The sequence below is a fragment of the Mugil cephalus genome, chromosome 7 (genome assembly GCF_022458985.1).
Source record: "Mugil cephalus isolate CIBA_MC_2020 chromosome 7, CIBA_Mcephalus_1.1, whole genome shotgun sequence".
Taxonomy (NCBI): domain Eukaryota; kingdom Metazoa; phylum Chordata; class Actinopteri; order Mugiliformes; family Mugilidae; genus Mugil; species Mugil cephalus.
This window is the reverse complement of record NC_061776.1, coordinates 28909121-28921202: the sequence shown is the minus strand read 5'-3', so window position 1 is coordinate 28921202 and position 12082 is coordinate 28909121. Positions and strand designations below refer to the sequence as shown.

Below are 12082 nucleotides of genomic sequence, written 5' to 3'. Positions count from 1 at the left end.
ATTACACAAACACATGAAACACATGAAACAGGCCACAAAAGTGGCACGGCATGGTCCTAGAGACGTGGCTCTTAAAAGTGCCTTTGGGTTGGTGAGGTGATTCAGGGTCAGAGGTCAGGAGATGGTATGACAGCAACTACAAGAAGAACAGAGGCAAATCTTTAGTGTTCTAGCTGGGTTTGTTTTTATGCAGAAAGGTTTGATTGAAAACACATAAGCAGATCACGTTTTTTTGTTTAAAGCAGCCTAATGAGACATTATGTTACCGCATATCGTGCAGACACCGCAGATTACCCGTAGGTGGCTTAAGCTAGCTACACGAAAGTTTCCAGACACGGCTGGTTTTAACTCACAAATTAGATTGTTTTCTTATTCTTGCGTTTAATGACTGAACCCATTCGAAATCATTGCTTTAATATGTAAACGATGTGCTTCATGTAAGCAAAGTAAGGCATTAGCTAACAAAACACTAGCAGGACAGTGAGACAACCTACCTGTCGTGGAGAGGACTCAGCAGAGAAAGGAAAGAAAAACCGCTTTCTGATACAGTCAGTGCTTTAAGACAGTGGGTGGAGCTGGGGAGGGAGGTCAGTGGGTGGGGTCAGAGGTCAGGGGTCATGGACTAAAGAATGATATTTCTACAATAATAATAATAATATTAATAAAAATGATATCAAAATAATATCTGACGGCATTCAATAAATGCGGACATTTCTACGGTCCTGTATAAGAGACCGATATAACAAATAACCATTCATTTTTTTTGGAATCTCAAAGTGCCGAATCCTGCAGCAAAAAATGACAGTTTCACATCCACAGTGACACCGGGTTGGCATTTAATCGCTTCTTTAACTTATATCTGTTAATAATAGTGTCATATTCTTGCCACTTTACTTAGCGCTGACAAATAGCACTTATGATATTGCATAGATGTTTATAACTGTGTGCTGTAGGGAGATGTATACATTATTATTACTTTACTACATATACTTATAGCTACAGATATAAAGCACTATAGGCAAAGTCAAAAGTCATTATGCATCACTATACACATTTAGCAAAGCAAAGTAGTTATGATGCATCATAAAATGAACAAGTGACTAGGCAGATATTGACGTATTTATAATGCACTATTCAGATTAAAATTATAATCATTCATAACCAGTTGTCATAATGCATCATGAAGTTGGTTATGACGACTTGTGAATATGTATAGATGGTAATAATGACCATTATAATGCTTTATAGACACCTTATAAAACATTATGAGTGCATTCATAGGGCATTATAAATACAACCTTCATAGAAAGTGTTACCGAATTTTCTAAGTGAGATTCTCGTCAGTAAGAACGTCTAGAAATTTAGTTCCTGTAATTCTTTCCAGAATGTTGTTGGAAATGTGAACCTTAGGAAGAGTGTTCACAGCTGGTTGATTTCTAGGTGTAAATATCATGTCTGAACTTTTCTGAATATTAATGATAATTTGTTTTTGTCTTGAACCAGGTTTCAACTTTACACAATTCTTTGTTCATTTCTGACACAAATCTTTGTACATTTTTACAAAATACTGAGATCATCTGCAAACAAGATGAGAAATGGTTTTTGATGATGTCAGGTATAAATCATTTACATGTATAAAGAAATAAAAGCATCTCCAAACTCCTTGAGGAACACCACAAGAAATTCATCTGTAGTCTGAGGAGATATTGTTCAAAGATACAAGCTGCTTTCTTGATGACAAATAACTTTTGAGCCATAACAGATTAATGCCACTTAAACCATAAAGACAAAGCTTCTGTAATAATATGTCATGATTAACAGTATCAGATGCCTTCGATAGATCAACAAACACTCCCAGTGTGATTTCCTTATTGTCTGTGGCTTTGATGTTATCAGTGAGTTGGGTTAGGACTATTAAAGAGGAAAGTTTCTCTCTGAACTCATACTGGGGATCATAAAATATATTATTTTCATTCATATATTTAGCCAAGCGGTTGTAAACTAGTTTTTCTAAATCTTTGGAGAAACATGGTGAAACAGATGTTGGTCTATAATTAGAAAGTAAAGAGGGATCGTCTGCTTTAAAAGCTGAATGACTTGGACCCATTTAAACTGTTTCAAGTGACAGATTATGATATGAAGTAGTGGTTTATAGATACATGGAAGACTTATTTTAAGTTTGGAGGATTTCAGATCATCGTGGTCTGGTGCAGATAATTTCATTTTGTTAACAATATTAATAGGGTCAGACTCAGGGATGGGACCAAATAAAAAAGAGTGTGAGAGACTCACAATCCCAGAGACAGACAGAGGAGTCTGTGGTATCTTCTCTGAGAGAGAAGGACCAATATTCACACAAAAGTTCTTAAAGTCATTTCATATTTCAAAGGGATCAGAATTTGTTTCATAAACTCCTTTGAATTCACTTTGATGAGGGCTATCAGTTTTTAGTTAATTAGTTCATTGATAATCTTCCATGTATTTTTCATATTATTCTGAGAATCAGAGAATTTAGTCTCATAGAATTTGCCAGGCCACTAGTTAGCCAAGATTTGCTTAGGTTGGTTGGTTTAGTTTTCTTTCTTTGAAGTGGAAAAGCCTCATCAGCCTTGTTTGCAGTTTGAGTGTCATTTTCAACTTCTACATCAGACCAAGAAGCAGCAGATGATCTGTCAATGAATTCACTCATGTTGCTTTTATTAACAGTACAGAGGAAAACCTCATTAATAGAATTATTAGCTTTGATAAAACACAGGAAGATGGTCAGTTAAGTCACAGAAAAGAATACCAGGTATCCCCACCACATAATAACAATTATAAAAATATTGTTGATCAGAGTTTCATTTAAAGCAGTAATTGTTGTTGCCCTTGTTATGAGGAGGAAGAAAGATGAAGCATTAAGATAAACTGAGATTAATATTAATATCACTCATTATATATCAGGTCTTTATTCATTTATAATCTTTCTGAGAATAGAATAGAAACAGTTAATGAAATAATTGATGTTAGAATTTGAAGTCTATAAATACAAACAACCGTAATGTTCTTGTTGGACAAAGGCTCAAAAAAGTCTAAACATGTTCCATAGAAGCTGGGACAGGGTCAACAAAAGACTGAGAAGCTGAGGAATGGAAAGATGAACAGGTTGGAAACATATAAGAACAATGTTTCATCATCTACAGAACATGATATCATCAAAAGATTCAGAGAATCTGGAGAAATCTCTGCACGTAAGCAGCAAGACTGAAAAGCAACAATGAAGTCCTGTGACCTTTGACCCCTCAGGCTGCCCTGCATTCAAACACATCATTGTGTAAAGGATGTTACCAGGAGGCTCAGGAACACTTCAGAAACCATGGTCAGTTAACACAGTTCATCTCTACATCTATAAGTTAAAGGCAACACCACAGCAGAAACACCAGCAGCTTCTCTGAGATGGACCCACACAAAGAGGAAAAGTGCTGAGGTCTGATGTGTCCACATTTCAAACTGTTCCTGGAAATCAAAGACGTTGTGTCCTCTGGGCTGAAGAGGAAAAGGACCATCCAGATTATTATCAGTGTAAAGTTCAAGAGCCATAAACTGTGATGTTTGAGAGGGTGTTGATGTCCATGGTATGGAGGGATGTTAGTGCTGTCCAACGTTTTCTTCAGGGATGTCCCAGCTTATTTGTCCACACACATTGTGCATCATTCCAACATTGTGGCTTGGTAACAAGGAGGGAGGCTGTTAAATATGAAAATGTGTGATGCATTATGAGAAGAAATAAGACAATGGAGCCCAGACTGTTGAGAAACTGAAGTTCTTCAGCAAGAATGAGAAAGAATTGACCCACAGAGCTTCAGTGGTGAATGTGACCCTGTCCCAGCTTCTATGGAATGTTCAAAATGTTGAATATTTACACAAAAACAATCAAGTTTATCAGTTGGTTCATTAAATCTTTGTAGTTTATGCAGATGAGCGTAGGTTGAAAGTTATTTCTGAATCATTGTCTTCTGTTTTTATTTATATTCTATGAAACTTCATTAGAACAGAGGTTTGTGAAACTCAAACATCAGAGGAACACATACGTGTGACTTCAGCTCTACCTTCAATAACATAGTCCCATCCAAACTCATCATGAAGCTCATGGACCTATACATCAGCTCCTCCCTGTGTAGATGGATCCTTCCTGATGGACAGACCACAGATGGAGCAGATCTGCAACTCCACCTCCACCACACTGAACCTGAGCACTGGGGTCCCCCAAGGATGTGTCCTCAGCCCTCTGCTCTTCTCCCTCTACACACATGACTGTACGTCCAAGCACAGCTTCAAAACCACCATTAAATTTGCTGATGACTCCACCATCATTGGCTTCATCACAGACGGTGATGAGTTATTCTACAGAGAGGAGGTTAGAGATCTGTCATCATGGTGCACAGCCAATAACCTCCTGCTCAACGTCAGCTAGACCAATGAGATGATAGTGGACTACAGGAGGCTTCAGGGAGGGACACAAGCCCCCATTCACCTGGAGGGAGTAGTAGTAGAAAGAGTCAACTGCTTCAGGTTCCTGGGCATCAACATCAGTGAGGATCTCAGCTGGTCACGCCACACGGGCAACATCATCAAGGCAGCTAGACAGAGCCTCTTCTTCCTGAGGCGTCTGAGGAGGTTTGGCTGCAGGAGGAAGACACAACAGATCCTCTCTGAGCCCAGACCCCCCAGATATAGACTATTTACACTCCTACCGTCTGGCTGGTGGTTCTGGAGCATCCACACATGAACCAACATGTTCAGGGACAGTTTTTACCCACAATCCATCTCATCTCAATCCACCCATTCATTATTTGTCTGTAACTGTTTGTCCTCTGAGGGTCGTGTTGGAGCTGGAGCCTATCCCAGCTGTCATTGGGTTAGAAGTGGGGTAAAACCTGAACAGGTCTCCAGTCTATCTCAGGATTAACACAGAGAGACAGACAACAACTCACATCTAGGACCAATTTATGGAGGGTGGGAGGAAGCTGGAGAACCTGGAGAGAACCCACACAGACACAAACTCAACACAGAAAGGCTCCAGTTGGCTGAAGGATTCAAATCCAGAACCTTCTTGGTGTGTTTCATCAGTGCTGACCATCACACCTCTAAACGTGTTATAATTTAAATGGAAACATTACGGATAGAGACTGGAGTCTGTTCCCACTGCACCTTTCCCATTTTTGTTTTATATATTTATTTATTTTGACACATACTTTGTTATTTATCTTGACATGATTATTTGTTGTTTTTTACTTTGGTGAAATAGAAAATAGAAATAGAAAGTGAAATGATTGGTGAAATCTGCTGGAAGTGTTAAACAACAAGTGCTGCTAGAAGTGTTTTCATTAACATTTGAAGCAGGAATGGACTTTTTTTCCAGCAGCAGCTCAGGCAGAGAGCTTCATCTTCATCTGGAACATTTGTCTAAAATCTTTCATCTATTCAATTTTGATTTTTCAAATTTGAAAATATTTTTTGTTTTTCTTTTGCTTTTTCATTAAATTCTTTTGATTGACTTTGTATTTTTGCTCTTTCTTCTTCTTCTGTGTTGTTTTCATCTTTTTTTCTAACTGTTGAAATATCGCTAACAACATGAATAAACTGATGTCAAAAAAATATGAGAGCGGGAAAGAAGAATCTACCTCCTCAGATTTTTTGGGACTCTTCTGAGATGGGTGAAAATGTGAACCTGGCTGGGGTTTACGCTCCTTCCTGTCACAAACCTGTTTGACATCTGTTCTCTTTTCTCACGTGGGATCTTTCTTTCCACAGCGGCATAGTAGGAGCTGAATGATCGACTTTAACTTTTTTTTATCTCCAACTCAAAAACTTTCTGATTATACACAGGGGAAAATCATTTTTCGAGGATATGGGAATTTTAACTCCACCTTAGTTGTTTTTTTGTTAATACAAAGAATCCACTAAATTTTTTCATTTTTCTTTCTTCGGGAAACCCAAATTTTACCAATCAAAATCACACGGCCAGTTCCTTCACATCGAAGGAGACTGTTGACCAACTCTCCGGTCCATGTTAACTGGCCTGGGTCAGATCTGCGCCAAAGGCAACCAGGGCTTTTTTAGAGACACAGCAGATAGAAAGGTTAGGGGTATTTTGTTAAAAGGTGGAGTTTTTTGGGAAAAACTCCCTGAACACAGACAGGGACAGAGCAGCAGCTGGGAGAAAAGCATTTGTGTGGGGGTGTATCCTCTGGTGAAACCCGGGAGAAGTGGGTCTCGATGCAGCTGAGCCCAACAAGCACAACTGTGACAGAGACGAGGCCCCGTGGTTTCTAGCAGGGGCCCAAAACTCCCATCAGCCCCTGCAGGCCCCAGATGAGACGGCTGCTGATGAATTTTACAGCTCAGATCAAGCTGCTGTGTCCCCTTTCATGGGCTTGATTTGAATCTACAGCAGATGAAAAACATCTGGGTCACATGAGCAGAAAGACTAAAAAACATTCATGTTCCCACAAACACATCCAGGTTGGTGGTGACTTTAGTAACACAGACTGTTCTCTGTTGTTGAAGAGATGAGATGAAAATACAAAACTACAAATCATGAACTAATCACTGAAAATTCAGGAAACTATAATAATATATCTATTTTTATGATTTTATTTGTATATTTGACATTTAAAGAGATGAAACCCTTAAAAATCCTTCTCAGATTAGGTTTATTGTCTAATATTACTCTACAGCTTTAATATCTCTCAGAACATACAGGAGGAATTTGACAAGTTAAAGAAAAAGATCAAATATTTTGACATGTTTTGACAATTAGAGACTTGATCAGCTCTGATCATTTTGAAATGAATAAGCAAAGAGAAGCAGCGCCATCCTGTGGAGAGTCACTGAAGGTACAAAGGCATCCAGACGCACAGAGCTGCTGCCTCAGCTCCAGACTCTACGCTCTCTACACTGTCTCTGACTGTGTCTCCACGAGCAAAAACAATGTCACCGTCAAATACACAGAAGACACAACCATCCTGGATGAGAATTCATACAGAGAACAAATAAATAACATCACCACCTATGGAGAGACAACAATCTTGTTCTTAACATAGTAAAAACAAAAGAACACCTATGATATTAACATTGTGCATATGGGGTAAAGATGCCAGACTCAGGACTAAGTTCATTGCACCTTTTAATTACTCATAGTAACTTATGTCTGTTAACAATAGTGTCATATTCTTGCCACTTTACTTAGCGCTGACAAATAGCACTTATGATATTGCATAGCTGTTTATAACTGTGTGCTGTAGAGAGATGTATACATTATTATAACTTTATTACATATACTTATAACTACAGATATAAAGCACTATAGGCAAAGTCAAAACTCATTATGCATCACTATGCACATTTAGCAAAGCAAAGTAATTATGATGCATCATAACATTAACAAGTGACTAGGCAGATATTGACATATTTATGATGCACTATTCAGATTAAAATTATAATCATTCATAACCAGTTGTCATAATGCATCATGAAGTTGGTTATGACGACTTGTGAATATGTATAGATGGTAATAATGACCATTATAATGCTTTATAGACACCTTATAAAACATTATGAGTGTATTCATAGGGCATTATAAATACAACCTTCATAGAAAGTGTTACCCAATTCAGTAATACAGCTAATCTGTAACATTATAAATATAACTTCCATTTTCACTGCTTTTTGGATGGTAAATATGGCAACTTCACTGACATTTGCTACAAAGAGCCCCTCAAAAAAGAAAAGAAAGAAAAATAGACAGATCCATTAATCACGTAAGAATATAAATTATTAATAAAAACACTGAAAAAAGAGCACCCTCCACTTTGGCTAAAGTCATACAATTTTCCATCAACAGAAACAGGCAACATTTCAGGCTAGCAGGTTGGACAGGGGAATTCAAGACAGCAGAGTTGGTTTCCTCAAACCAAGAGTAGGAAAACTGCAGTGTATCTTGATATGTCCACACTACAAGGTAAAGAGAATTGTACATTTTTGGATGTTGTCTGCTGAAATACAGCTTTTTAATATGATGAAGAACAAATATACTTACTCTTCCTCCACACTTGTGCAGTGCGCCATTAACGTTACAAAGACCTTTCTGGAATTATATTCAGATCCTGAAAGGAGCTCAGAAGGTCCAGTGTGTACAAAGCAGACACATTAAGAGTCCACTACCTCTGACATGTTCCACACAAATATAGTGGATGATGCAAGTCATAACACCCTTGGAACATAATCCAAATAAACAACATCATGAATACTTAACAGTTCAATTCAGTTCAATTCAATTTTATTTATATAGTGCCTATAACAATGCAAATTGTCTCAAGATGCTTTCCAAAAAAAATTTTAAAAACTCCATGGCAAGCCTGAGGGCTACGGTGGCAAGGAAAAACTTTGGCAGTTTAAGAGTATAAGAGGATTCATGGGCAGTTGGTGAATTTTTCATCCAGGTAGGAGTGGACAGCTGCAAGCTGTGAAGACTGGGGCAGATGTAGTTTATGGAGCTCCATGGGTCTGATACACAGCACTCCAGGCCATGAAGACTGGGCTGGTTAATGAAACCACGACAACAGGTGTAGCTTAGCTCAGATATTCAGCACTCCAGACAAGAGACCCTTACAATGATGTTCTACTCTTACAGAGAGTTTTTTTTTCTTTTCTTTATATATATATAAGTTAATAAACTATCTTCCCAGGCTATGTGAGCTTCTTCAGATTTAGTGGAATGCCAAATTCCTACCATATTTCGAACTGCCTGCTTTCAACTACTCATCAGATTGATCTATTCAGTTTGACTGAAACGTGGCTGCAGGATGATGAATATGTCAGTTTAAATGAGTCCACGCCACCCAGTCATAGCAACTATGAGTTTCTACGTGATTTAGTGCTTAGAACAGATAAAGTCATCATAGTAGATGACTTTAACATCCATACTGATGTTAGCAGTGACAGTGTTATCTCTTCATATATGTCATTATTAGATTCAATTGGCTTTTCTCAGAATGTAAATGGATCAAGTCACTGTTTCAATCACACCTCAGATCTTGTTCTAACTTACGACATAGAAACTGAAGGTCTGACAATATATTCCCATAACTCTCCTTTGTCTGATAATTTTTCTTGTTACATTTGAATTCACAATATGGGACTACACTGAAATTAGAAAGACATTTTGTAACTAGATATAAGGAATTAATTCCTTCAGTATTTACCTCAGTGCCTTATGTCAGAGATGTGGATGCCAGCAACCACAATCTAACTCCAACACAAAAAGATTATTTTGTTGATAGTACGACAGCATCACTCAGTACAACTTTAAATCAAATTGCTCCTTTGAAAAAGGTGATAAATCGGAGGAGGGTAGCTCCATGGTAAAATTCACAGTCATGTAGTTCAAAGCAGGGAGTTTGAAAGATGGGAAGAATTTGGCATTCCACTAGTTCTCACATAGCCTGGAAAGATAGTTTAATAACTTATGAAAAAAAAAATCTCTGTAAGATTAGAGCAGCATATTATTCTTCACTAATAGAAGAAAACAAGCACAACCCCAGATTACAATTCACCAACCTCTTATACTCTCAAACTGCAACAGTTTTTCCTTGCCACCCGTTGCCCTCAGGCTTGCTATGGAGTTTTTTTTTTTTGAAAAGCATCTTGAGACAATTTGTATTGTTATAGGCACTATATAAATAAAATGGAATTGAACTGAATTGAATTGTTAAGTATTCATGATGTTGTTTATTTGGATTATGTTCCAAGGGTGTTATGACTTGCATCATCCACCATATTTGTGTGGAACATGCCAGAGGCAGTGGACTCTTAATGTGTCTGCTTTGTACAAACTGGACCTTCTGAGCTCCTTTCAGGAACTGAATATAATTTCTCCCGTCTTCCAGAAAGGTCTTTGTAATGTTAATTGAGCACTGCACAAGCGTGGAGGAAGAGTAAGTATATTTGTTCTTCATCATATTAAAAAGCTGTATTTCAGCAGACAACATCCAAAAATGTACAATTCTCTTTACCTTGTAGTGTGGACATATCAAGATACACTGCAGTGCAGTTTTCCTACTCTTGGTTTGAGGAAACCCAACTCTGCTGTCTTGAATTCCACTGTCCAACCTGCCAGTCTGAAATGTTGCCTGTTTCTGTTGATGGAAATTTGTATTGCTTTAGCCAAAGTGGAGGGTGCTCTTTTTTCAGTGTTTTTGCTAATTAATTAATTAATTTATATTCTTATGCGATTAATGGATTTGTCTATTTTTCTTTCTTCCTCAGCCTCTGCTTTTTTGTCTTTGTAGCAAAAGACAGTGAAAATGCCATATATATCATTCAAAAAGCAGTGAAAATGGAAGTTATATTCATAATGTTACAAATTAGCTGTATCACGGAATTGTTACTGAAATTAAATTAAGAGAAACTATGACATTTTTAGTGGACCCCATTGCTTTCCTTTTAATTTACATTTGTGGCCTATGTCACAGGCACAGGGAAAGGAAAGTGTAGGAACTCCCAGTGGACAGCAGCAAGGGAGAGATCTAAGAAGGCTTTGCAATTGGATGAAGAGGTGATGGAAGTCACTGCATGTCGGCAAACCTCAGTTCTTTGCCATCAATGTAGCTTGCAAATTTTGGCCCTACCTCAGCAAAGCTGCCAGTGTCCTTCCGGCCCTCTAGGGGCTGTCAAAAAATGAAACCGTTCCTCAGTGTGATGTATGCAAGACCTCATGCAACTAAGTGTGAGGTATTGTTAACATTTTTGTTTCACATGTGCATTGTCAATGTTTACAAGAGCAATATTAACATACAATTTAAAGTTGATGCATAACAATGGTATGTAGCCTTTTGCGATATCAACACTCATAGATCAAATGAAGTGGTAGGAACCAGTAAGGAGCCTGACAAAGGTTGGTGAGGAGGCGTAGCAAGTTATTAACTACCTATCTTGTTTTGCCCTGATGACAAAATATGTCAAAAGCAGCTGTAAATCAATTTGCCATATTTTTGCTCCCTTTGATTAGACTGCATTTGATATACTCATCATTTGTTTTCAACGGCACGTGTGGACATGCTTGCATGCACTGGGGTGGAACCATAATAAAAGCACTTTCCACTACATACATCTGTATTGATGGTTTTGTTGTGCCCATTTGGTGACATTTGCTGTTCTCTTGCCTTGTTAATTCTCGAGGGCTTAAATCTTATTATTGTACAACACTGTTTAAGTCTTAAGACTCCTGGACGAGACTGCAAGGTTAGCTGAGCTAAAAAATGAGCTACATTGCCCGGGGAGGGGGGGCTAAAACAAAGTCTTACCTTTCAAGTCATGTGTTCTGTCAAACGAAGGGCTCTGCTCTCATTCAGTACGTGGACAACCTCCTCGTTTGGGCACCCACAGAGGAACAGTGCCGTTCTGACTCACTCTCCTTGCTGCGGACACAAGGACACAAGGTAAGTCTCTTAGAACCTCAGTGGGTACAGGAAAAGGTTATTTTTCTGGGCCGTGTTCTCAATGCTGAAGACAAACAATTTGTTCAAACTGTTGATGAGAAAGGAGGCCACATGACCTCTGTGTTGCTGGCAAAAACATAGTGACAAACTAAGACCTGTGGGCTATTATTACTGTAAACTGGACCCTGTGGCACCTGTAATCTCTCACAGCCCCACGGCCGTGAGAGATAGCATGTCAGCTGAAAGAGCTCTGCTGGCCACCAGAGACATTGTGGCTTACTCCGATGTCACTCCTATTTTCCCTCATGCAATAACTCTTCTACTTAATGATCAGACATCTTCTCATTTCTCTGCTGCTCGATTTGTCTGGTACCATCCAAATCATCCAAATGTTGAATCATCCAAATGTCACCATTAAAAGATGCAACACACTGAACCCAGCATCTCTCCTCCCCCTCCCAGAGGATGGAGAACCACATAGCTGTCTTGATTATGTTAACCTTGTTTGCACCCCCAGGCATGACCTGAAGGATGAACCAATCCCCAATTCTGACCGTATTCTCTTCGTAGATGGTTCTCCTTCCAGCAACAAGCTGGGAACC

At 38.5% G+C, this 12082-nt stretch overlaps 2 long non-coding RNA genes across 2 annotated transcripts in view; one reads left to right on the top strand and one right to left on the bottom strand.

Moving 5' to 3' along the window:
• The window catches only part of LOC125010851, a 20779-nt gene extending 9188 nt beyond the window's left edge, over positions 1–11591 (bottom strand). The window contains exon 1 of the long non-coding RNA XR_007113108.1: positions 11346–11591. This is a non-coding gene — a long non-coding RNA (uncharacterized LOC125010851). The remainder of the gene's footprint in view (positions 1–11345) is intronic.
• The window catches only part of LOC125010850, a 171804-nt gene that overhangs the window by 142960 nt on the left and 16762 nt on the right, over positions 1–12082 (top strand). The window lies entirely within an intron of this gene.